This window comes from Dermacentor variabilis, chromosome 7 (genome assembly GCF_050947875.1).
Source record: "Dermacentor variabilis isolate Ectoservices chromosome 7, ASM5094787v1, whole genome shotgun sequence".
In the NCBI taxonomy this organism is placed as follows: domain Eukaryota; kingdom Metazoa; phylum Arthropoda; class Arachnida; order Ixodida; family Ixodidae; genus Dermacentor; species Dermacentor variabilis.
In genome coordinates this window covers 134514598-134537841 of record NC_134574.1, presented here as the reverse complement: position 1 = coordinate 134537841, position 23244 = coordinate 134514598, and the positions used below count along the sequence as shown (strand labels likewise).

Sequence of the window (23244 nt, the reverse complement as noted above, 5' to 3'; positions counted from 1 at the left end):
CCTTCTTTTTGTGGTGAGCGCTGACAAGGTGCTTGCGGCGTGTAGTTTTATTGACATTGCCACGTAAGTACGCATTGCGATCTTATATTAATGAACGTTAATCTCGTTTAGTTTATACTGGATTACTTTATAATTTTACCGCAGATTTTTATGCATTTGTTGTTCCAAACGAATCTTGTTCCCTGGCATTTTACTATGAGCTAGAGCAATCTGCACATGAAAGTAAGTTTTATTGGTCGAGCCGGGGAATATACACGAATCCAAGAAAACAGCGAAATAATACAACGTTCCAAATTTACTCATAATGTACAATTTATTTGAAATTTTCACTTTATTTCTCGCAATACGTAGCAAATTGCGGAATAAGTCATGGCGTCCAAGGTTCTTGTCGTCTTCTGCCGCAGGTTCATTTCTGGTACTCGCAGTTGTTGCTCCTGCCCACTATAAAGTTTGTAATTTGAAAAGAGAAAAAGGTCGAATCATGAGTTTTTTCTCCTAAGTATGCAGCTGGGGGCCACAATATTCGAAAATAAGTTGGTATAATCTATGAAAAAGTTCATGTATGAAAATAAGAGGAAATGTTATTTTAACATTTGTTGTCCTAGAGAAAACAGTGCAGGAGAAGTTCGTGTTTCTTGCTTTAAAATTTGCAGCTTCAAAATAAACTCCGCGATTTTTGCTACATGTGGTAGGTCCTTACACCTATAGTCAATATTAGCCCACTTTGTCATTAACAATTTTGCAATGTGAGTCCACGCGTGTGATGTGGTATATCGTTGACGGAGCAAGGCTTATGCTTGCAAACATAAGATCTACGGCTTCCAGTGCAGTGAGCTTTGATACACTACGACGCTCTCATAAAGGAGAAAGAATAAACGTTGGAAAAGCATTTGGCGACTTTTACATGTCACGATAGCGCCCTAATTATGAGACACGCCACAGAGGGGGGCTGTGACGTATTTTGCCCACCTAGTGTTCCTTACTGCAGGGCGCACGGGTGTTGTTGCCCTTAGCCTCCAGTGAAATGCGGCCGCCGCTGCCGTAATTTCGTTTGTCGCCGACTGGCAACGCACGGCGATACAAATTGCAGTACGACACCATAGCGCGTATCCTTAAATCTAACATAGACGCAAAGACTGCTGGGCCAGTTGGTGCATCACGTAGTGCCTTTGAGCGGAAATACGGGCGGGAAGAAACGGAGTGGACGAATGGCGGATTGGTGTCTGCCCTGTGCACTCCATTTCATCCAGCCCGTATTTCCGCTCAACGACACTACAAAATCTAATATAACATAGCGCGAAGTATAATGCGAGTTAACTGCCTCTAGCCTGGTGCTCGATGCTGGGAAGGTATTTGACCTTTACCGCCCTGCTCGGTGAAAAATACTGAGCAGGAAGTAAAAGCAGGTTCGTGCAGTGAAAATTACCATTATCGCGGCACGTGTACTGTTTGTGGGCGAGTCGTACACGAACGTTTCCTGGAATGTTCATCGTGGCCGACATGAGTCAGGGCTATTGAAACATAACCAGGAGATGACTTCTCAGGCAGCAGGCGTATTTCGCATTGAAAACAGATACTGCAGATCTCCTGTTCTTTGGCGCATCATCACCCTGACGGCTTGGTTCGACGGATACTCCCTAATTGATGGATATCCTCGCATACACAGATATCTTTACTGGCTAAAGAATTTTAGTGACCGTTAAAAATTAACAATTTGTAATGGCATCTATTTCACTTCGTGAACTTTTACGAGGACTGTCGACACCTCTACGTGTACGATTAACTGTGCCGGAAGGCACCGTACTACCTCATGAACTTTGTTCACGCTATTGCCTTTCATAAGGTGCCGCAAATTTTCATCTTCATCGAGGCTTATATTCCGAACAGTGTAATATGCAAGCCTGTCGCGGCTTGTCATGCAAACCGGCCAATAGTGGGGAGTGGTGCCATTTTCCTTAAAGGAGGACAACTTGAAGTTTGTTTTTCAGCGCCCCCTAAAAAGATGCTTCACGTCATGCTTGCCGAAACGATGAAATACCGCAATGCTTTATGTTACCTCCGTATGGTAGTTAGGGTAGAAGCTTGCGCGAGTCGGTAACGTTGCATCGCTAAGGTGTTCACGGTGCCCACATGCGTACGCAGAGATAAATGGAGTAAAAGAGCACCCTTTCACTTTGTATGTTAGTGTTCATAAATATGTGTGGTCATGAACAACATCAATATGGCTGTTAGCCAGGTGTGTGACGTTCTTAATGTTATCATGTTCCAGTGACCGTGAACAACCACAGCGGCACAAAGCAAGTCACTAAACTAACTGTTTACTGGGTGAACATATGCCCAAATAAACAACCAACACTAAGTAAAATGTGGTGGCGAGCACATTCGTCGATTGTCGTAATCTTATCAGCGCGTCACACACGTCAACGAGTTATACTCGTGCTTGGCTGTCAAGCTTTCTAGCGTAATCGCTCATGCTGGTGGAAGTTACAGATTGTACAACACCATGCGCCTGACGTGTGCTATCTGATTTAAAAGGCGTCAGTGACACCACAGACAATATATAAGTCGGCTGCAATGATCTAGAATGTTCGAATACATGCAGAGGCGTCTTGATGCGAGCCATAACGTGTAATATTTGTTAGCCTTTGAAAAGCATTCACCAGAAAAAGGTGAAAAGTACACGGGCCAATATAGATCTTGAAACGTGAAACGTACACAGCATTGTTGACATTTAGCGCTCCACCTCGAAATGGTTGAAGTTAGCCTTATTCAGTATTGCTCGTATTAGAAATGCGGACTGCATCTTCACCTCCTTCCTGCGCTTGAGGGCATGATTCGTTTAAAATTATTGATGGGATGTAGTCGGAATTTTACGCATACAAGCATTCAGTGTCTTCCGCATTTACTGGAAACAGGTTTGAAGCAACGCTTAGCTTCCCGCGCGAAGCATCTATACGCCGAGCTTCGTTATGGTAGTGACATGATAGCTAAAATGTCGACGCCGACGCAGAAAACAACGCATGCTACTCAGAAAACGTGCTAAGGCGTGAGCACTAAATCCGCCGTGTTTCTTGTTTTTTCACTTATGCTACCAGCCGCGTTAGACCAGTGGCCATGGCATTGGATTGTTAGGCTCGAGGGTGCAGTTTCGACTCTGGCCGCACTGGCCTCGTTGTAATGAGGAAGAACGCAAAAAACGGCTCGTGTAGTGATATTTACGTGGGCGTTAAACCATTCCAGGTAGTCAGAACATTCCGCACTTCGTCACCACGGAGTAGATTCTAGTCAAACTGGTTTTTTGAGGCGAGAGACCTCAGAACATATTTTAAGTAGTCGGGCTCGTCCTTTATATGCCTCACAAAGTGTCGCCATCAAATAATGTGCTGGTCTTGTTGGTTTCAAGTGCCCTAAAACATGATTTATTGACAGATAGCATAAGGGAGATATTTTTGTACTTTTATGAAGTACAGCGCATAGCAAGCTCGAGGGCACAGGGAATAACGACGCACAGAGAACACTATTCGTCTGTCAGCCCGCCATAGTGCATGTCTTAATGTTCTGCTATACGTTTTACAAGCAATATGGCTGACACACAAGACCGCAACAGTCTCGTCGCAGGGAACCGAACTGTGAGGCACACACAGCAGGAGAGGATTGTAGCAGCGCATTGCAAGTGGGGCGTGGGTTTTCCCGCATGCGTTCGCATAAATTTTCCTTGTGCCCTTTGAGCGAACTAACGACGGAATTGGCGTTATACGAAACAGAGTGCGGGGAGCCTATCAGGTTAAAGAAGCGACCCTGAGAGCACCAAGACGTAGGCGGCTGTTTCACGACCTACGTGCCACGCATGTCATGATATACATGTCATCACTGACATTCTATGTTCGTCATACACAATTGTCATTTGCCAATTGTGGTACATGCCAAGTTTACGAAATGACGAAGACAGCACTATGACGTAGGATGCTAGATATTAGATAGATACTGTAAAACTGGCAAATTGTCGCCCAGAAATGCTTCGCATTTAAAACAACACCGGGGATGTATTCTTCAGTATGACGTCAGACGTGTTTTGCCCTGTGCATTGGGGTTTTCCAGAGGTTGGGCGAGGTTCGAAGTCTGTGTTTTCCGCTTGTTCTAGTAGCGGAAAATCTAGTCTAATATTGCTGGCTTCGCAATTTGTTATAAAATTTGGAGGGCGCGGATACTAAGAGTCAAGCACGGCACTCACGGCCATACGCTGAAATTACAAACATAAAAGCTTAATTCCGCTCGCACCCTGGTGCGCATCACGGGTAGTGCTTCTCCCAGGAACCGGAAAGATTGCGCCCCATCAAGTGAAGTTGAATGATTGATGATTGATTGATTGATTGAACGATTAATGATTGATTGAAGTTCACGCCTTGGCTGTGGAGTTTCATCGAATTGAGATTATAATCGTGGCGAGACATCCAACCATGGTTTCGCTGGTCATGGTGCGAGGTCTTATGTTTTTTTGTTTCCTTTTTTTGCTCGCCCTGATTCAGCTTTTATCACACGTGATGCTCTGCGCTGGGGCTTGTAGCATCACCAGAATATTGGGTAAAAGGATCGCGGCGAGTCGTGATTTCAGTCAAGTTGATTAAGCCGTACTTTTAGTCTCACATCGCCGATTATAAAATATTTTACTACCTACAGAGCACGTAACGTTGTCACATTGAACTCCTCCTGAAAAAAAAAAAATTAACCTCACTGACACCAAGCCAACTACTTTGACTTGCGGGCACTAGCAATTTTCGTAAAAATATTTGTGAGTGGGGCTCATTCACGCTATATTTCTGAGCTCTGCCGGTCACTCAACTTTCAACTCTATCGGTCACTGTCAACACGCCTCCTAAGCTCCACAAGAGCTAGTGTTGCCTACACGAAACGCACAAGAAATTTTGCGGAGTTTTGGTATCGAGTAAAAGGTTGCTAGCCCAGTATCCATGGCGTCGAAATTCGTAGCTCGTTTTCGCAGGAGCAGTTGGTTTCGCGGCGATGTCATTGTGGTGCGAGCGGCAAGCAAAAATGCTCCTGCACCGTGTGACCAGTGCACGTTAAACAATCAGCGATGATCAGATTTGATCCGGGGTCCTCACTATGGCGTGCCTCATAATTATGTTGTGGTTTTTACGCGTACGACCCGAGCATTTAATTACGTAATTTTTGCACTTAACTAGCAACTGATCTTCGGTTGTGCGCACGGGTGAAGTCAAGTGTGCATGCATCCCTCGTTTTTCAGGGAGGAATCACGCTAATGCTAACAAAATACAAGCACTGAAAAACATCTATTGGAAGCGTCTCCAGCAGCATTCGCTTTCATATCGCGAGCTGCCAGTATGAGCTGGAAATGTTACCCCTGCGTAGTGACACCGTCTCATAGCTGTTTTGCTTATCTGATTTAAACCGAGGAATATTTTCAGCTGGAGTCTGGCTTCGTTTTACACAAGCGCTGCGCCGACGTCAAGAAATGTGATCATGTATAGTGCATTCCCATATATATATGTGTGTATATATATATATATATATATTTATATATATATATATATATATATATATATATATATATATATATATATATATATATATATATATATATATATATATATATATATATAATATATGTGTGTGTGTGTGTATACATATATATCATGCATGTATTATGTATATTCTGCTACGGTCGCCATCAAAGACTCACAAAATTTTATCTTTTACATTACAATAATCTGCGGACTGCACTTGGGACAATACGGTAGCTCACTTTGCTTAGCCCACAACGCTGCAGTTTGTGATCAGCAGCACTGAAACCCACGACAGCAGAGTAAAGAAATTTCAGCTAGACTTACTTCGGCACTTATCAAAGCACTCATCACAGCTTTCGAAGAATCTGCCAACGGTTGGGCACATTCCTTCCGTCACACGGGAGCAAGTGTAGAATTCTCCATTGTGATACCACTTGTCACTATTGTCCTGGCATTTCCCATTTCGTTGTCTCGCTCCGCAGTGTCCACTGCCCAAGGTTGGTTTAGCTGAAATAAGGAGAAATTGTTATGACGTGTTTACAAAGCTCTGCTTTAGCGAGAAGGAAAATTTTCTTCTAGTTTTTGCCAGTAAGAGCTCTGTAAACATATTGATATATGCATATTGCGTGTTTTTTGTCGCCGATGCACGCAGGTGCCCCGACGAACACAACGAAGGCTCTCTGGCTGTCGAGCTGTCGGCTGAACTGGCCAGCGCTGCAGTTACCCTTTGTAAAAATACTTTGTGAACTGTCTCCAGTCTCAATACTTCGTTCACATAACATTTTGGTGGAGGGTGCCGTTCCCCGTCCTCGCCACGGAGCTCCGCAGCGGCCGCACTGTCCGCTTTCCGCCATGGCTCCAGGAGACGACACCTCCTTCTCCTCCTGCGACGCCGACAACAACGTACGGTGCGGTTACCCATTCCCGCGATCCTGGCATATTCTCCGGCCATCATCGACGTTGAAGACTGGCTCCGCCTGTATGAGCGTGTTAGCCGGAACAAGCGCTGGGATCCTACCATTCTGCTAGCGAATGTCCTGTTCTACTTGGACGGCATTCATCGTGCCTGGTTCCGGACACACAAGGACGAGATCTCTAGCGAGGATGCTTTGAAGGAGAAGCTGAGCCACCTCTTTAGAAATCGCACCCGTCGGTAGCTGGCTACTAGAAAAGAGCTTGCTACCCGAGTTCAGTCTTCTATTGAAACGTATGTCTCGTACATACTCGACCTGCTCGCTCTTTGCCGGAAAGTCGATGAGATAATGGCGGAGGTCGATAAAGTCGGCCACGTACTCAAAGGGATCGCGGAATGCGTTGAACTTGTTGGTTTTCAACAATGTGTCCACGATCGACGTCATTGGCATGGAACGCCGCCGCTTAGAACACGCCAAAAGCCACCGCGTCATTCGACAGTTCTCCCGGCTCCCTAAAATGACTTCGACGTCGTCTTGCGTCGACCTTACCGCTTCACCACCCTTAAAGGAGCACGTCACACATATTGTTCGCCACGAGCTCGAGGCTACAAGTCCTGCACCATACCATCCACGCCCACCTGACCGCACCATCGAACATCCATCCCCAGCGATCTCTCTCATTCAAGCAGTTGCGCGGCAAGAATTCGCAAACCTAGGTTCTTGTGCTGCCTGCTCCGTTTCCTGATCTGACACGTGACCTGTGCCGAGTGCTGCGCCTCAGGGGAATCTGTATTCCCCTCTCAGATACCGCAACCCTACCGAGTAAAGAACTGCGGGAGACAAGCCCAATTGCTTGCGTTGCCTCCGCATTGGCCACGTCGCTCGCTACTGCCGCATCTCCTGGACGTCGCCGTATTCAAACTCTTTTTCCACGTCTCCATGCCCATATACCGACAAGTGCCGTTACTGGCCTCGCCGTATGCCTCCTACCTCTGGCGTATCCGTCGATGTCAGTCGTCCTGCTCGCTCGCCGTCACCTCAGCGCCGTCAGTCCCCATCGCCTCAGCCTCGCCGCAAATCGTCGTCGACCAATTATGGACCCTTCCGGACGGACAACTGCACCATGCAGCTCCTTGAAGTAGTGCAGCATTATCTTCGTCGTGTCGAAGTCCTCCATTGAAGCTCCCAACGAACCAGAACTTACTTGATGTTCACGTCGACGTGTCCCTTTGAGGACGTTAATAGACACTGGAGCGCAGGTCTCCATAATGAGCTGTAACCTCCGTCGTCGACTGCGGAAAGTGTTCACGCCTCCTGCTACTCGAGCCGTACGCGTGGCCAATGGCAGCACTGTTGACGTCACTGGACGCGAATGGGTAGTTCCAGTAGAAGTATTGCCAACCGCCACGTTCCTGTTGTTTTTGGAGTGCTGACCAATTGTCGCCATGACATAATCCTCGTACTCGACTTTCTTACGGCGCATTCAGCTTTGATGGACTGTTCTGCCGGTACCCTTTGCCTAGAACTTGCTCTACTGGCGCATATTCGTGCGGAACTGCCGAACAACTTTAGTACGACTGCCTTCTTCGGCCTGCCGCATGCCGCCTTGATTTTCGTCGATTTGCTATCATGTTTTCCTGTGCCCGATGGTGATTACGTCGCCAGAGCTGTTCCTGATGTCCTTTTGATGCGCAATATCACTGTGCCCTCTCCGTCATCACCGTCGCCGATAACCGGACATGCCTCCCAGTCGTGAATTTCGGCCTAACAAATTAAGTTATACCGAAAAGCATATCGGTTGCAACGCTCCGTGCTAATGGGATGACCACGTCACGACGTTTTCAGTAGACGTCTGCTCAGATTTTTCATCATGTTCACAGGATGCTATTTGCCATGACGCAGCATTTCATCCCATGATTGCTGCGGACCTATTGCCTGAACAAGTAGCAGCTATGTGTGGCTGTTTGGTTCCCTACCACGACATATTCGACCTCAGCAATCGCCAATTTGGCCAGCCTTCTATTGTTAAGCATCACATAAATACTGGTGATGCCCGTCCTGTTCATCGCTGGCCATATAGAGTTTCTGCTTCAGAGCGACAAATTATTCAAGATTAAGTGAACAATATGCTTGGCAAAGGCATTGTTGAACCTTCGTCAAGCCTTGGGTGCCGCCGGTGGGGCTTGTCAAAAAGAAACATGGCACATGATGTTTCTGCGTAGGTTATCGTCATCTAAAGCGCATTACGAAGGAAGACAACTGCCCCTTGCCTCGTATTGACGACGCCATCGATTGTGTACACGGTGCCAACTACTTTTCATCAATGGACCGGCGGTCTGTTCATTGGCAGATTTCTGTGGAGGAAAAAGACCAAGAGAATACCGCGTTCGTCACTCCCGATGGTCTATATCAATTCAAAGTTAGGTCATTCGGTTTATTTGACGCCCCAGCAAAGTTTGAACGTTGATGGACTCTTTGTTTCCAGGGTTTAAATGGTCAACATGCCTCTGCTACCTAGATGAAGTTCTCGTATTTTCGCCAACATTTGAGACACAGCTTGAGCGCTTAGAAGCTGCTCTTCAAGTCTTCCGCGAGGCTGGGCTCCAACTAAATTCCTCGAAGTGTCACTTTGGTCGACGGCAGATTACAGTGCTGGGCCACCTTGTCGACGCTTCCGGTATTCAACCAGACCCGGAGAAAATTCGTGCTGTCACGTCTTTTCCAGTACCTAAGTCAGCCAAAGACGTCCGAAGTTTTGTAGGACTCTGCCCCTACTTCCGACGCATCAATAAAGACTTCGCAGCAATTACCCGACCTCTTAATTATCTTCTGAAGAAGGATGAGTGGTTTATGTGGGGCCCCGCTCCGACTGCCGCGTTTGCCCACCTCGCCAACATTCTCACCACGCCGCTTATACTGGCCCACTTGGACCCGCCCTCTCATCCAGAGGTGCGTGCCGATGCCAGTGGTCACAGTATCGGAGCCGTTTTAGCCCAGCGCCAACAGGGTCAAGATCGTGTTATCGCCTATGCTAAGCGCCTCCTCACAGCAGCGGAGCGCGTCTATTCAATTACAGATCGTGAATGCCTGGCTCTCGTCTGGGCAGTTTCCAAATTCTGCCCGTACTTGCATGGCACGCACTTCTCTGTAATCAAGGACCACCACGCGCTCTGCTTGCTTTCCTCCCTCAAGGATCCTGCTGGCCGGCTTGGTCGCTGGGCTCTGCTGCTGCAAGAATATTCTTATGCAGTAGTGTACAAGTCGGGACGATTACACCAAGACGCAGACTGTTTATCACGCTATCCACTGGACGAACCAGCCGCGAACCCCGACCACGATACCGACGCTAGCGTTTTCTCCATCTCTCAGCTGCTACACGTTCGCGACGAGCAACGCCGTGACGCCACTTTGCGCGCCATCATTGGTGGCTTCGAATCTTCGCCTTCTGATTCGTCCCTTCAGCTGCTTGTTTTCCTGGATAGTGTATTATACTGCCACAATATACACCCCGACGGTCCTGCCCTACTCCTCGTCATTCCTAAACACCTCCGGTCAGCTGTTCTCCAAGAACTTCATGATGTACCAAAGCCAGGGCACCTTGGCGTCTCCCGCAACTACGACCGGATTCGTTGACGCTTTTTTGGGTCAGGCCTTGCCCGCTCCGTCCGGAAATACGTTGTGGCGTGTGAAAATTGCAAAGCGCCGAAAAACGCCATCGACGCCATAGTCTCATATTAAAGGAAAGTAAGGCATCCACGCATTCGTAGCAATCGCTGCAAAGGAAACCCATACGGGGCTCGTCTCATTTTCCTTAAATAATTACTTCTCTCCACCTTGCGGGCTTCCACAGAACTATTATGTCATAGTCCTATATGTTTGCTCAACCTGTTAGACATATGGGAGGTACAAGTTTGCAATCTTGAATACTACCTTTCTCTTTCCAACCCTCTGCACTACTGTATTTTTCGAGGTCACATTCGACAGGACCTGCTTTCAATGGGCTGCTAGAGTGCATAAACGTTTTCTAAGATTTAATTAGGCCAGCCAAAACGTTCATGTTGCGCTGGCACATTGCTTCGAGTTAAGTTCATCGCGCATCGGTCGCAACAGGTTCTAAAGCTTCGTACTTACGTGGAAGTGGCCGGGGTGTCCTCCTGCGTACGGATGTTGGCCTATATGGTGGAGGACGTCTCTTTGGTCTCTTCTTGTATCCCCCGCTCAAGCCTTCAAACTTCCCTGGCGCTCTGCCGCCCCCGGGCCGTTTCACAGGCGCGGTGCCGGTGGCCGTCTCCTCTTCTGACCCTGCTTAGTTGTTGAAATTCGCGGAATGAGAGCCATGGACCATCACCAAACCACGAGTACGGCTATCGCCATTGTAATAGTAAATAGGAACGTTCAAGTGCGTAGGTTCGCGTAGTTGTGAATGTACCAAGCTGACCCGACGAGTAGATGACACACGGCTCGGGGCCTCTCGGTAAGCGCTGAAAACGTTTACCTTTCTTTTATTTTTGCACACAAGTGTTAAGTGCCGTTCAAATTAAGCGAAAATATGTCGTGTACCTAGGCGCGTTAAAGACCGTGCGCGTGCGTGAGATTCGGGAAATTGACGCTTTATCGTGCAGCACGAAATCTTTACTAAAAGGGCTTTGCAAATACACCACCGACGTACCTTGCTCATACTTTCTAGTGACAACGCTAGAAAATAAAAAGCAGGCAAATTTCGAGCATGTGCACCTGCCGCGACTTCCTCTTTATAAGCCCACGATACATAGAAGCTAGCTTATACAGATCTTGAAAGCGTATTCGGGGAGCCTAATACGCGAATAGATGTTGGCACTACACACTCCATAACACTACTAATGTTCAAGAACTTATCCGCAGCAACTTACGAGGCGCGCTGCCAAAACGGGTTTTCTTTAAGGATGCTAAATTTCCGCACGAAAGGAACAGACCAGAATGACGGGCAGGTTTATGTTTACAGTATTAACGCAAAGAACAAGGAAAAGCAAGCAGCACCAAGGCCTAGCTGTAAAGTTAACACACAGATTTTCAGCAGGTAAGAACGATCGCCATTTGCATTCATTCCTTTCGTCTACATCTGCAGTTATTCTTTCTTGCTAATTTTTTCGTTTGTATTCCGGAGAATTGTATTGCGACCGTGGCGGTAACAGAGCTGTCAATTGCTCAAAAGCACGAAATGTTCATGTCTTACGGATCGAAGACGGCACCACTGTAGGTTAAATGAGGCATACAACTCCCAACTCTCTAGTGTTTAGGCCTGCAGCGTTCCCAGAAAATATGCGGGGTTAGTTACCCCCGTCCCATTTCCTCCGTTTCATTAGCTCTAGTACAACCGCTGTCCAAAGCTGTAGAAAGGCTGAACAAACCATTGGGAGCTGTCAAGGTCAGTTGGTTTGCGCGAGGCTCAAAGCGGTATTGATACGGTGGCATACTCACCATTCTTAATACCTAGCTGGGAACGACAGTTCCCAGCTAGGTAGCTGGGAACTAGCTAGCTGGGAACCAGACGAGACGAGTGGATGATGCACGGCTCGGGGCTTGTCGGTAAGCGCTGAAAACTTTTCCTTTTTTTTTAATTTTACACACAAATTCTAATTGCTCTTCACCCGCCGTGGTTGCTCGGTGGCTATGGTCCTGGACTGCTCAGCATGAGGTCGCGGGATCGAATGAGGTCGCGGTTGGCGGCCGCATTTCGATGGGGCGAAATGCGAAAACACTCGTGTACTTAGATTTAAGTGCGCGTTAAAGAACCCCAGATGGTCTAAATTTCCGGAGTCCTCCCCTACGGCGTGCCTCATAATCAGAAAGTGGTTTTCGCACGTAAAACCCCAAAATTTATAAGTGCTGTTCAAATTGAGCGAAAGTATATGGCGTGTCTAGGCGCGTACAAGACCGCGTGCGTATGTGAGATTCGGGAAACAAGATGTCAAGACAACGGAGAACTGACACTATATCGTACAACCTATGAACCCGCAAATGCCGCAAAAGGCAGACAAATCAGCGCATCTGTTAGGCATGGAGGGCCATCTGGGTCGTACTTTTCGGCGACATGGTAGTCTAGCCACCTATGGGATTATCTTTCTGAGCTATGTCGAATACTCGGTTATGGTACTTGAAGTTCAAATCGCCCCTCTTTTTTTGACGATGGTGTATCTGAATTTGACAGCCTCCAGTCAGCTACATCTGCAGGCTAGGAGTGACGCCTGACACCGGCGAAAGATGCCGAGAGAGAGTGGGGCTACGCTAATATAGGTACAACCAAATTAGGAAGGCCATCTAAGCTTGAACAATGACACTCCCTCACAAGAGCAGGAATTTGCCTCCCTGGTGCCCTATTCGGCCACAACCTCCCTGATGCTATTTATAATTAACCCACGACCCTCAACCCCAGCAGCTGCGGATCACCTGACCAAGGCGGTGGCCAGACCTGTAATGCAGCATTGGGTGCTAAGAATATCTTGGTGCGGACATGCCGCCAATTGAAAGTGACCTTGTCAACCTTTCACAGTCGAACTCTGTCGAGTGAGTCTAGCTTGGCAGGGCTCTTTCAGGAACTATCAGATGTTGTTTGAGATATTATCGGCCTTAGTGAGATTAGAACTGGTGAGGCTTATACATTGCTAAATGAGGTCCATGTCCTCTACTATAGATGTCTCCCTGATAAGAAGCGATGCTGTGTGGTATTCCTAATCCATAAGGACAAAGCGGGCAACATTGACGAATTCCACAGCATTAATCAGAGGGTAACAGTAGTCGTAATCAAACTTACTAAGCGCTGTAGATTAAAGGGAGTACAAGCCTACGTTCCAACATCCCGTCACGACGACGAGGAAGATCGATTTTATGAAGACGTTGACTTAGCGATGAGAAAAGTGCAAAGTCAATGTGCAGTAGTAATGGGTGACTTCAATACAAAAGTGTGGCCCTCACCACTTGTCTTATCATCATCATCCATCCCAGTACTCTCACTCCCCTTCCCTCTTTCCCAGTGCAGAGTAACAGATTAGAGCGCACTAGCTCAGGTCGACCTTTCTGTCTTTTTTATCCATAAATTCTACTCTATTCTATTCTGTGGAAACAGCCGGCAGGTGAACAGGCAATTGAAATCTACGGCGTCAATTCTAGAAACGGTAGAGGAGAGATGCTGGTAGAACTCACAGAAAGGAATAAGCTTAGAATAATGAACACCTTTTTTTACTAAACGTAGCAACAGAAAGTGGACCTAGAAAAGCCCTAATGGTGAAACAAAAAATGAAATTGATTTCATAGTTTCTGCCGATCCAAGCATAGTGCCGGATGCAAAATTGATAGGTAGGCTAAAGTGCAATTATCATATATTAGTGAGGGATATGATTCACCTGAATTTGAAGAGAGAAAGAGCAAAATCGGTCAAGAAGAAACAGGCCAACCTAGAGGCAATAAGGGTAATAATAATATTTGGGGTTTTACGTGCCAAAACCACTTTCTGATTATGAGGCACGCCGTAGTGGAGGACTCCGGAAATTTTGACCACCTGCGGTTCTTTAACGTGCACCTAAATCTAAGCACACGGGTGTTTTCGCATTTCGCCCCCATCGAAATGCGGCCGCCGTGGCCGGGATTCGATCCCGCGACCTCGTGCTCAGCAGCCCAACACCATAGCCACTGAGCAACCACGGCGGGTGGCAATAAGGGTAAATACAGACAAATTCAGGCTGGTACTTGCAAACAAATATGCAGCCTTAGAACAGAGAGATGATGATGACATAGAGCTAATGAATAAAACCATAGGTAGACTGCTTTCAGAGGCAGCAATTGAAGTGGGAGGCAAGGCACCAAGGCAACCAGTAGGCAAGCTCTACCCAAGTAACAAAGGACGTAATAAGGAATCTGCAAATAACTGAAGTGCCCAACTCAAGGCGTAAGATAGGATACGCGGAACTTTCAAAACTTATCAACAAGGCGAAAATAAGGTGTATTCGAAACTATAACGTGAGAAAGACAAAAGAAGCAGTATAAATAACCACAGCCTGAGGTCAGTGAGCAAGAAACTTGGCGTAGGACAAACCAAGGTATACGCACTGAAAGATAAGCAGCGCAATATCATCAGCAATCTCGAAGATACAGTAAAAGAAGCGGGGAGGAATTCTATCCTGACCTGTAGGCTACCCAGAGGAGTCAGGATACCTCCATTAGAAGCGGTAATGACCAGGATACAGAAACTCCTCCTACAGCTAGCGATGAGGATAGAAGGGCCTTGCAAGACATTAAACGAGGAAGCGCGGCAGGAAAAGATGCAATAAAAGTCAATTTAATCAAAGATGGAGGAGACATAATAGTTCGAACACTGGCGACTCTTTATACGAAGTGTCTATCGACAGCAAGGGTCCCAGAAAACTGGAAGCATGCAAACATTATACTAATCCACAAAAAGAGTTAAAGAATTGAAAAAAAAAATTATAGACTCCTTAGCTTACTTCCAGTGTTACATAAAATATTTACCAAAATAATCTCCAATATAATTAGGGCAACACTGGACTTTAGTCAAACAAGGGAATAGGCTGGATTCAGGGGCCCTATAACGTAAAACTATTCCAACATGTTTTTATTCTTATGTCCTGACGTCAAATTTTCGTATCCGCCGATGCAAGCATCGGGTGGTCACTCGCAGGGTTGTGTGAGCAAACCAATCAAATGCTCTTCTCGTTCATAGGAGGTCACTTTTATTTGCTTGAAAAACGAATAAATTTGCCTACACTGAGCGGCTTGTCATGTCTAATGGCTCACAAGAGGCGAAGAGCGCGCTCAAGTCGAGAGGGATTCGATGGGGCCGAGCCACTGTACTGAAAATTGATAACCGGATGAAGAGGGTGGTGCCAGCGTCTGTGATTGGTCCACTTTCCCTTATTTAGCTTACGGTGGCTCGTCGACAATCGCAGCGGCATGCAACGAAAGGTTAAGAATGACGATAAAACGGATCCTCAGCAAAGACGAGTTGGTAGAACGAGGTCGTAAACGTGCTGAAAGTGCTCGAAAACGTTACACGCCCACGCAAAAAGTTTTATTACACGCAAATAAGCCCATGCTCTCCGGCAGGTACGAGCAGCCAGCGAGCAGCCAGCGCGTGAGCGATCCGCGGCAGCCATCTTTTATTCCTTTCGGAGCGGGGCAGTCTGCGGCATTTCAGAAAAAAATCCAGTTTTGTTCGGCATATTAATGCATCTTTAATGCGGACATGTCCCTTTGACGGGGTGAGTTGTTGCGGTTTTGTGACGTCGCGTGACAGGCAGGTGAAATCGGTGAAAACTTTCGACCAATAGGCGAGGACTACTGGTGAAAAGATGTCGAGTCAGAAATAAATAATTTTCTTTTGTTCGGTCAAAACATGCATAATTAGTGTGTACACGAGATATCAGATTGGGAGCTATCGTGGTTTTTGTGACGTCTCGTGAAAGACAGGTGAAGTGGGGGTGTTCCAAAAATGTTTTTCAGCAATCCCGGAGGGCTGATTGCAGAATTGGAATTGAAAGTTGGGAAGAGTTTTATGTTAGAGCGCCCCAGGAAGAGATAATCTACAATTGACCACGTCCATGTTATTATTCAGGTTATCGAGAATTCCGCAGGGTACAACGAGCCTCTCTATATGGCTTTCATAGATTGCGAAAAATAATTTCATACAGTAGTGATACCAGTAGTCATAGAGGCCATTTGTAATCAAGGAGTACAGGCTGCTCACGTAAATACCTTGGGATATACCTACAGGGATTCCATAGCAGCCTTAATTCTACACAGGGAAAGTAGGGAGATACCTATAAAGAAAGGCGTCAGACAGGGAGACAATCTCTCCAATGCCATTCACTGCGTGCTTGGAAGAAGTATTCAAGCTATTAAACTGGGATGGTTTAGGAGTAAGGATCGACGGCGAATATCTCAGCAACCTTCGGTTTGCCGAAGACACTGTTCAATTCAGCAACAGTGCAGACAAGTTACAACAAATGATTGAGGACCTTAACAGAGAAAGTGTAAGAGTTGGATTGATTATTAATATACAGAAGAGAAAGACAATTATAAATAGCCGGGCAAAGGATCAAGAGTTCAAGATCACCAGTCGGCCTCTACAGTCTGTGAAGGAGTACGTTTACCTAGGTCAATTATTCACAGGGAATCCTTATCATGAGAAGGTAAATCACAGAAGAATAAAAATGGGTTGCATCGCATACGACAGACTTCGTGAGCTCCTGACTGAAAGCTTACCGTTCTCAAGGAAAAGAAAGGAGTACAATCAGTGCATTTTACCGGTTCTGACATATGAGGCCGAGGCTTGGAGACTGACAAAGAAGCTTGATAACGAGTTAAGGACCGCACAAAGAGCAAAGGAACGAAGTATCCTAAGCATAACTTTAAAATACAGATAGAGGGCGGTTTGGATCAGAGAGCAAACGAGTATAGGCGATATTTTAATTCACATCAAGAGAAAAAAATGATGCTGGGCAGGTCATGGAATGCGCAGGTTAGATAACCGTCGGACCACTAGGGTTGCAGAATGGGTACCAAGAGAAGGGAAGCGCAGTAAAGGACGGCAGAAGACTAGATGGTGCGACGAAATTAGGAAATTTGCCGGTGCTAGTTGGAATCGGTTGGAGCAGGACAGGGGTAATTGAATATCGCAGGGAGAGGCCTTCATCCTGGGGCAGTTGACATGAGATAGGCTGATCACGATGAAGATGTCGAACGTAACGGTGGGACATTCGCTGCGACCCATTCACACCACTGGGTCTCATGCGTCACGTTTCTGTAGGAAATGTAATAACTAAACAGAAAACCTGCTGAACGCCAACTGCTGCGAAATTTCGCTTTGGCAAATCGGTTGGTATTGAGGAGAATACTCTATTGATGCAAGTTTAGCTAAGCTACAGATCAAGCAGTTGTCTAGTTTTTCTCTAATAGTGGCCTCGAAATAGCACCTGGGCCGTTGACGCGTGCATCTGCTCGTTAGCAGACATAACGTAGGTTCCATTGCGTTGCCTCGGAGATTATTCAGCGCACCTTCCGTAGCAGCGGGCGCCACCTAATCTTCAAGGCCATACCACAGCCGCCCACCACCGAGCCTAACAAAAGGACGTGACAGGAGATCTTGCAAGGGAAGTCCCGCCGACGCCGGATTTGCGCCACTGCTATAACCGAATACGACATAATCAAGACAGGCTAGTCACGAAAGCTTGCCCTTGGCACCAAGAAAAAATAGGAAGGAAAGAGAAGATGAAAGAAGATAGGACTGTAATGAAAGCGAAGTGTAAAGAGAAAATAAAGTTGAGGGGAGCACCGGGAAAGGTGACTGGCATTTTCCCCTGGGTAGATCAATCTGGGTGAAGCCAAAGCACTCTGTCGCCTCTGCTGGCGACCATACGAGCCGAACCCCATGATCGACTCAACCCCCAGGAGCCGCTTTTTCCGGAGACGGCTAAGCCGCACACGGTTATGTGCAGGAGGGTCCATCCCCCATGTCTTCGGGTCCGCGTTGTGCCAAATCAGCAAACGCCTGCTTATGAAGACGCCCCTGCAAGGATACCGGCATCTCATGCATTGCTAATGTAGCAAATGAATCCAGACGTCACAATGCTTCTGGTATGCTGGTCTCCCAAATTTGTAAAGCTTGTAAATATGTAAACCTTCATCTCGCGTCTGTGATCTTAAATATGAATATGCTTAAACGTATGTGGGAATCTCACAAATTGATCTTCGGAAAAACATTAAGTGCCACATCCTGATGATATTTTCAAAGTTGACTGTTGTTATTTACGTCAAGTTTAACAATATCTATTAGTATAACAAACAAAGGTTGTGTTATTTTTGTATAAGCAGCGTAGCTAAGCACCTGCTGAAGCTAAAATATCAACACTGAACATAACGGCAGGTTGCCACATATGATTGTGGTCATTCAATTTTCCAGCATCTCAGTAAATAAACAACACGCATTTATATTTATTAAAAATCTTCTTCAAGGGTTCTCGTGTTATAGATGAGCGATGCTGATTGTGGTATATTATATGTAATATTATTATTCAATTATCAACCTGTAAAGTTATTGCATAAGTTCGCTATGTCTATTGGGATGTAAAAAATAATAAACTGATAAAAATTTAAATGTATTGACAGTGAACTCGTTTATTTTTTACGGGTGAGCGCCTTTGGCGTCTAACAAATGTTATCGCTCAGCACAGGATGCATTCACATGTATCGGAAGTTTCTAGAATGTTATCGATGCTTCTATCTACTCTCTCTTGTCGCCGAACTTTGTGTAATCTGATTGCATGTATGACCGACGCGAATGGTGTACAACTTTGTGGAAGACACGCGTGTCCCAGCCGACGCGCTTGACCCGCTTATCTGATTTTGACGATCGCCGACTGTGTTCGCCGTTGTCGTCATTCTTTAAGTGTAGCCTCTTTTTGTAGGCACAGGTTCGCACAATAAAAGTTAGTTTCGTCTTTCACAACATTGCTACTGCGTTCTTCATACGTCACTCCACGTGACAATATTATATTAGAATTTCTTTATAGACTACTAGAGACTGCATCATACTTTCATGTTGTTTGACATAAACAAATAATTTTAGAGTAAGAAACTTCGAGAAGCCGTTTCGCTTAACCAATTTGACTCCTCGTTTCCATTAAGTAGTACAATTTCTAAGGTAAATGTGAAAATTAATGTTCCCAATTTTAACCTAATCTAAGGACACTACGCTATGTCTCCTCCACAAATTACCCAGACCTCTATGAAGAGCACAGGTTTCACCATATCTGAAGCTAATACACATTACAATCACATTACCACTTAAACGTAATTCGCTACGGGCAAGTCACTGTGACGCTTTATACACGCCTTGACGACATCTCACCGCAGAAATGCAACATTTATACATAAGAAAATGCTAGGTACCCAACAGTGGGCTCCACATATGGTATTTTAACTGGTGATTGACGCCCATTTGTCACCTGGTACCTCACACCGTGTCATCTGGCGAAATTACTCCTGTCTAACACAAATATTGCTGAAAAAATATCAACGAAGAATCTGACTTTTCCTATTTGCGGATGCCGTTCAACTGTGCTTCCGCTCACCGTCTGGTCTCCAACGCTTGGCTCCTCCGCCCTTTGTTTCCTCGGATGAACCTTCTGTCTGCGATGGTCTTTGATGCCCTTTAGATCCCTTGGAAGGTGAACCAACCTCCTCTGTCTTCTGATGCCCCGTTGCTGCATGTGCAAAATAAGTGTTTATGAATGCAATTTACCCGGCGAACTGCCGCACGCGACCTCTAGGAAGGCAGTATTTCCGACAAATCTACTATGCACAAAATTTAGATTGTTTGTGCACCAGCGTTATTGCACTATCTTGTTATGGGGACAAAGGGAGCGCTTTTCAGCTTACCCCGTTGTTCCGAGCATGTTCAACTTTTCACATAAAAAACAGATCTTAGAACAGAGCGTGTCCTGCAGTTTACTTATGACAATAGTACTGTCCACACAAAAAAGCTGCTTGCTCAACAAATAGCCTGAAATTATTTTAATGCTAGCTATCATTAAAGAAAATTTACTGTATGCGACAGTATCAGAAGTCGCTGCACTCTCTACAAAGTGCACATTCTTTTACTGGTAGAGAGTAGCTTTTCCGTGCCTTTTTCCAACAAAGGTTGTGTTATTTTTGTATAAGTAGCAGCGTAGGTAGGCACCTGCTGAAGCTAAAATATCAACACTGAACATAACGGCAGGTTGCCACATATGAATGTGGTCATTCAGTTTTCCAGCAGCTCAGTAAATAAACAACACGCATTTATATTTATTAAAAAGCTTCTTTAAGAGTTCTAGTGTTATAGATGAGCGATGCTGATTGTGGTATATTATATGTAATATTATTATTCAATTATCAACCTCTAAAATTCTTGCATAAGTTCGTAATGTCTATTGGATTGTAAAAAATAATAAACTGATTAATATTTAAATGTATTGACACGTGAACTCGTTTATTTTTTACGGGTGAGCGCCTTTGACGTCAAAGAAATGTTATCGCTCAGCGCAGGATGCGTCTACATGTATCGGAAGTTTCTAGAATGTTATCGATGCTTCTCTCCACTGTCTGTTGTCGCCGAACTTTGTGTAATCTGATTGCCTGTATGCGCGACGCGAATGGTGCACAACTTTGTGGAAGACACGCGTGTCCAAGCCGACGCGCTTGACCCGCTTATCTGATTTTGACGATCACCGACTGTGTTCGCCGTTGTCGTCATTCCTTAAGTGTAGCCTCTTTTTGTAGGCACAGGTTCGCACAATAAAAGTTAGTTTCGTCTTTCACAACATTGCTACTGCGTTCTTCAGACGTCACTCCACGTGACAATATTACATAAGAATTTGTTTAAAGACTACTAGAGACTGCATCATACTTTCATGTTGATTGACCTAAACAACTAATATTAGAGTAAGAAACTTCGAGAAGCCGTTTCGCTTAACGAATTTGACTCCTAGTTTCCATTAAGCAGTACCATTTCTGAGGTAAATGTGAAAATTAATGTTCCAAATTTGAACATAATCTAAGGACACTACGCTATGTCTCCTCCACAAATTACCCAGACCTCTACGAAGAGCACAGGTTTCACTATATCTGCAACTAATACCCATTACAAACACATTACCACTTAAACGTAATTCGCTCCGGGCAAGTCACTGTGACGCTTTATACACGCCTTGACGACATCTCACCACAGAAATGCAACATTTATACATAAGAAAATGCTAGGTACCCAACAGTGGTCTTCACATATGGTATTTTAACTGGTGATTGACACCCATTTGTCACCTGGTACCTCACACCATGTCATTTGGCGAAATTACTCCTGTCTAACACAAATATTGCTGAAAAAGTATCAACGAAGAATCTGACTTTTCCCATTTGCGGATGCCGTTCAACTGTGCTTCCGCTCACCGTCTGGTCTCCAACGCTTGGGTCCTCCGCCCTTTGTTTCCTCCGATGAACCTTCTGTCTTCGATGGTCTTTGATGCCCTTTAGATCCCTTGGAAGGTGAACCAACCTCCTCTGTCTTCTGATGCCCCGTTGCTGCATGGGCAAAATAAGTGTTTATGAATGCAATTTACCCGGCGAACTGCCGCATGCGACCTCTAGGAAGGCAGTATTTCCGACAAATCTACTACGCACAAAATTTAGATTGTTTGTGCACCAGCGTTATTGCACTATTTTGTTATGGGGACAAAGGGAGCGCTTTTCAGCTTACCCCGTTGTTCCGAGCATGCTCAACTTTTCACATAATAAACAGATAGTAGAACAGAGCGTGTCCTGCAGTTTACTGATGACAATAGTACTGTCCACACAAAAAAGCTGCTTGCTCAAGAAATAGCCTGAAATTATTTTAATGCTAGCTATCATTGAAGAAAATCTACTGTATGCGACAGTATCGAAGTCGCTGCACTCTCTACCAAGTGCGCATTCTTTTACTGGTAGAGAGTAGCTTTTCCGTGCCTAAATACACAATATTTTCTGCCGTGATTGGGTGCTGTGTGGCGGATTTCATTATGATAGAGGCCAGAATTATGAGTGCATGATCGGGAAAAAAGTAATTGCTTTGTTATGAAGTCGTACAGGGTCAAATATAAAATCATATTCAAGAAGGTACTGCAAGCTTTCATAGGCGTAGTTTTATCGCATGATATGAATTCGAACGACTGATACAATGTCATACCTGCACAAGCATATCTCATGACAAATTAGCGCACTTTGGAATCCTGTCGTATCTGGGACGTCTGTAATGGGTCATATTACCGTCGCAATTTAGATAAAACATTTCTATATCCCTACAGGACTGATTTCAGTGATAAGGTCTCAAACTGAATTCAAAGACACTTCATCACTGTAAACACTTAGCATGCCAGAACACTTATTACATGAGGGAACTGTTGCAATTGTGAAATTTCAGAAAGCTCTCGGTGTATGCTGAAAGCAGAATGTATGTTTGGAATGTCACTTTCTATGACATAGTTTTCCATCAAAAGACAACGAGGAAGCTACAGCCTAGTAAGGCTCTCTGCTAGGCTTTTTGCACAACTTGAGATCAGCATACCTCGTCGAGGCCTTTCTTGCTTTTGTCGGTCTTCCCTCTTCTTTTTAAACAAGACATCTATAGAGCTGCTTCCGTTTGAGTTACGGAATTTGTTAGGTTGCCGCGTTGATTTCATTACCTTGTTTTGTTGTCGTCGTCAATCTGAATAACGTAACTACCATATTCTTGGTGGCCTAAACAGTATTCATTTATATTCGAATTTATTTAGTCTTGCCAATTTCATATAGTGCCTGTACGTTTGTATGAAACGTGGCATGCAGATAAAGTAAGAACTGTCAGTTTTCACATCTTTTTTTCGAAAACGAAAAGAAAATGAAACACGTACAGCAGGTGCTGAGTATTACCGCCACCAAAAAAGAAAGAATTATTCTCGTGGAGAGATAGCACGATGCACAAGAAAGAAGTGCCTCTACAAAAAACTAAGGTATTTCACTTATGCCCAGCAGAAACTACCAAATGGGTCTCAATGCTTCTTATCAGGTTCATGTGTATCCCAAATGTTTTTCAAACATCAACACTCTTTGCTGCTAACATGCTAAATTTGAGTTGCTGTTTGGTGCTCTTAAACAGAAATATCAACAAAAAATGATTGCTTTTTCTTCGATTCCGCCTGCGCATGCGGAAAACCACAGTAGAGTTTTGCGCTGGCACAAAAATTTGA

At 45.3% G+C, this 23244-nt stretch overlaps 1 long non-coding RNA gene across 1 annotated transcript; it reads right to left on the bottom strand.

Moving 5' to 3' along the window:
- Positions 1-306: 306 nt before the first annotated feature.
- On the bottom strand, positions 307-19796 carry LOC142587144 (uncharacterized). The gene is made up of 4 exons (XR_012829369.1): positions 19579-19796; positions 10589-10759; positions 5868-6050; positions 307-441 (listed from the first exon to the last, which is right to left on the bottom strand). It is a non-coding gene; the product is annotated as an uncharacterized LOC142587144 (long non-coding RNA).
- Between the last annotated feature and the right edge of the window lie 3448 nt (positions 19797-23244).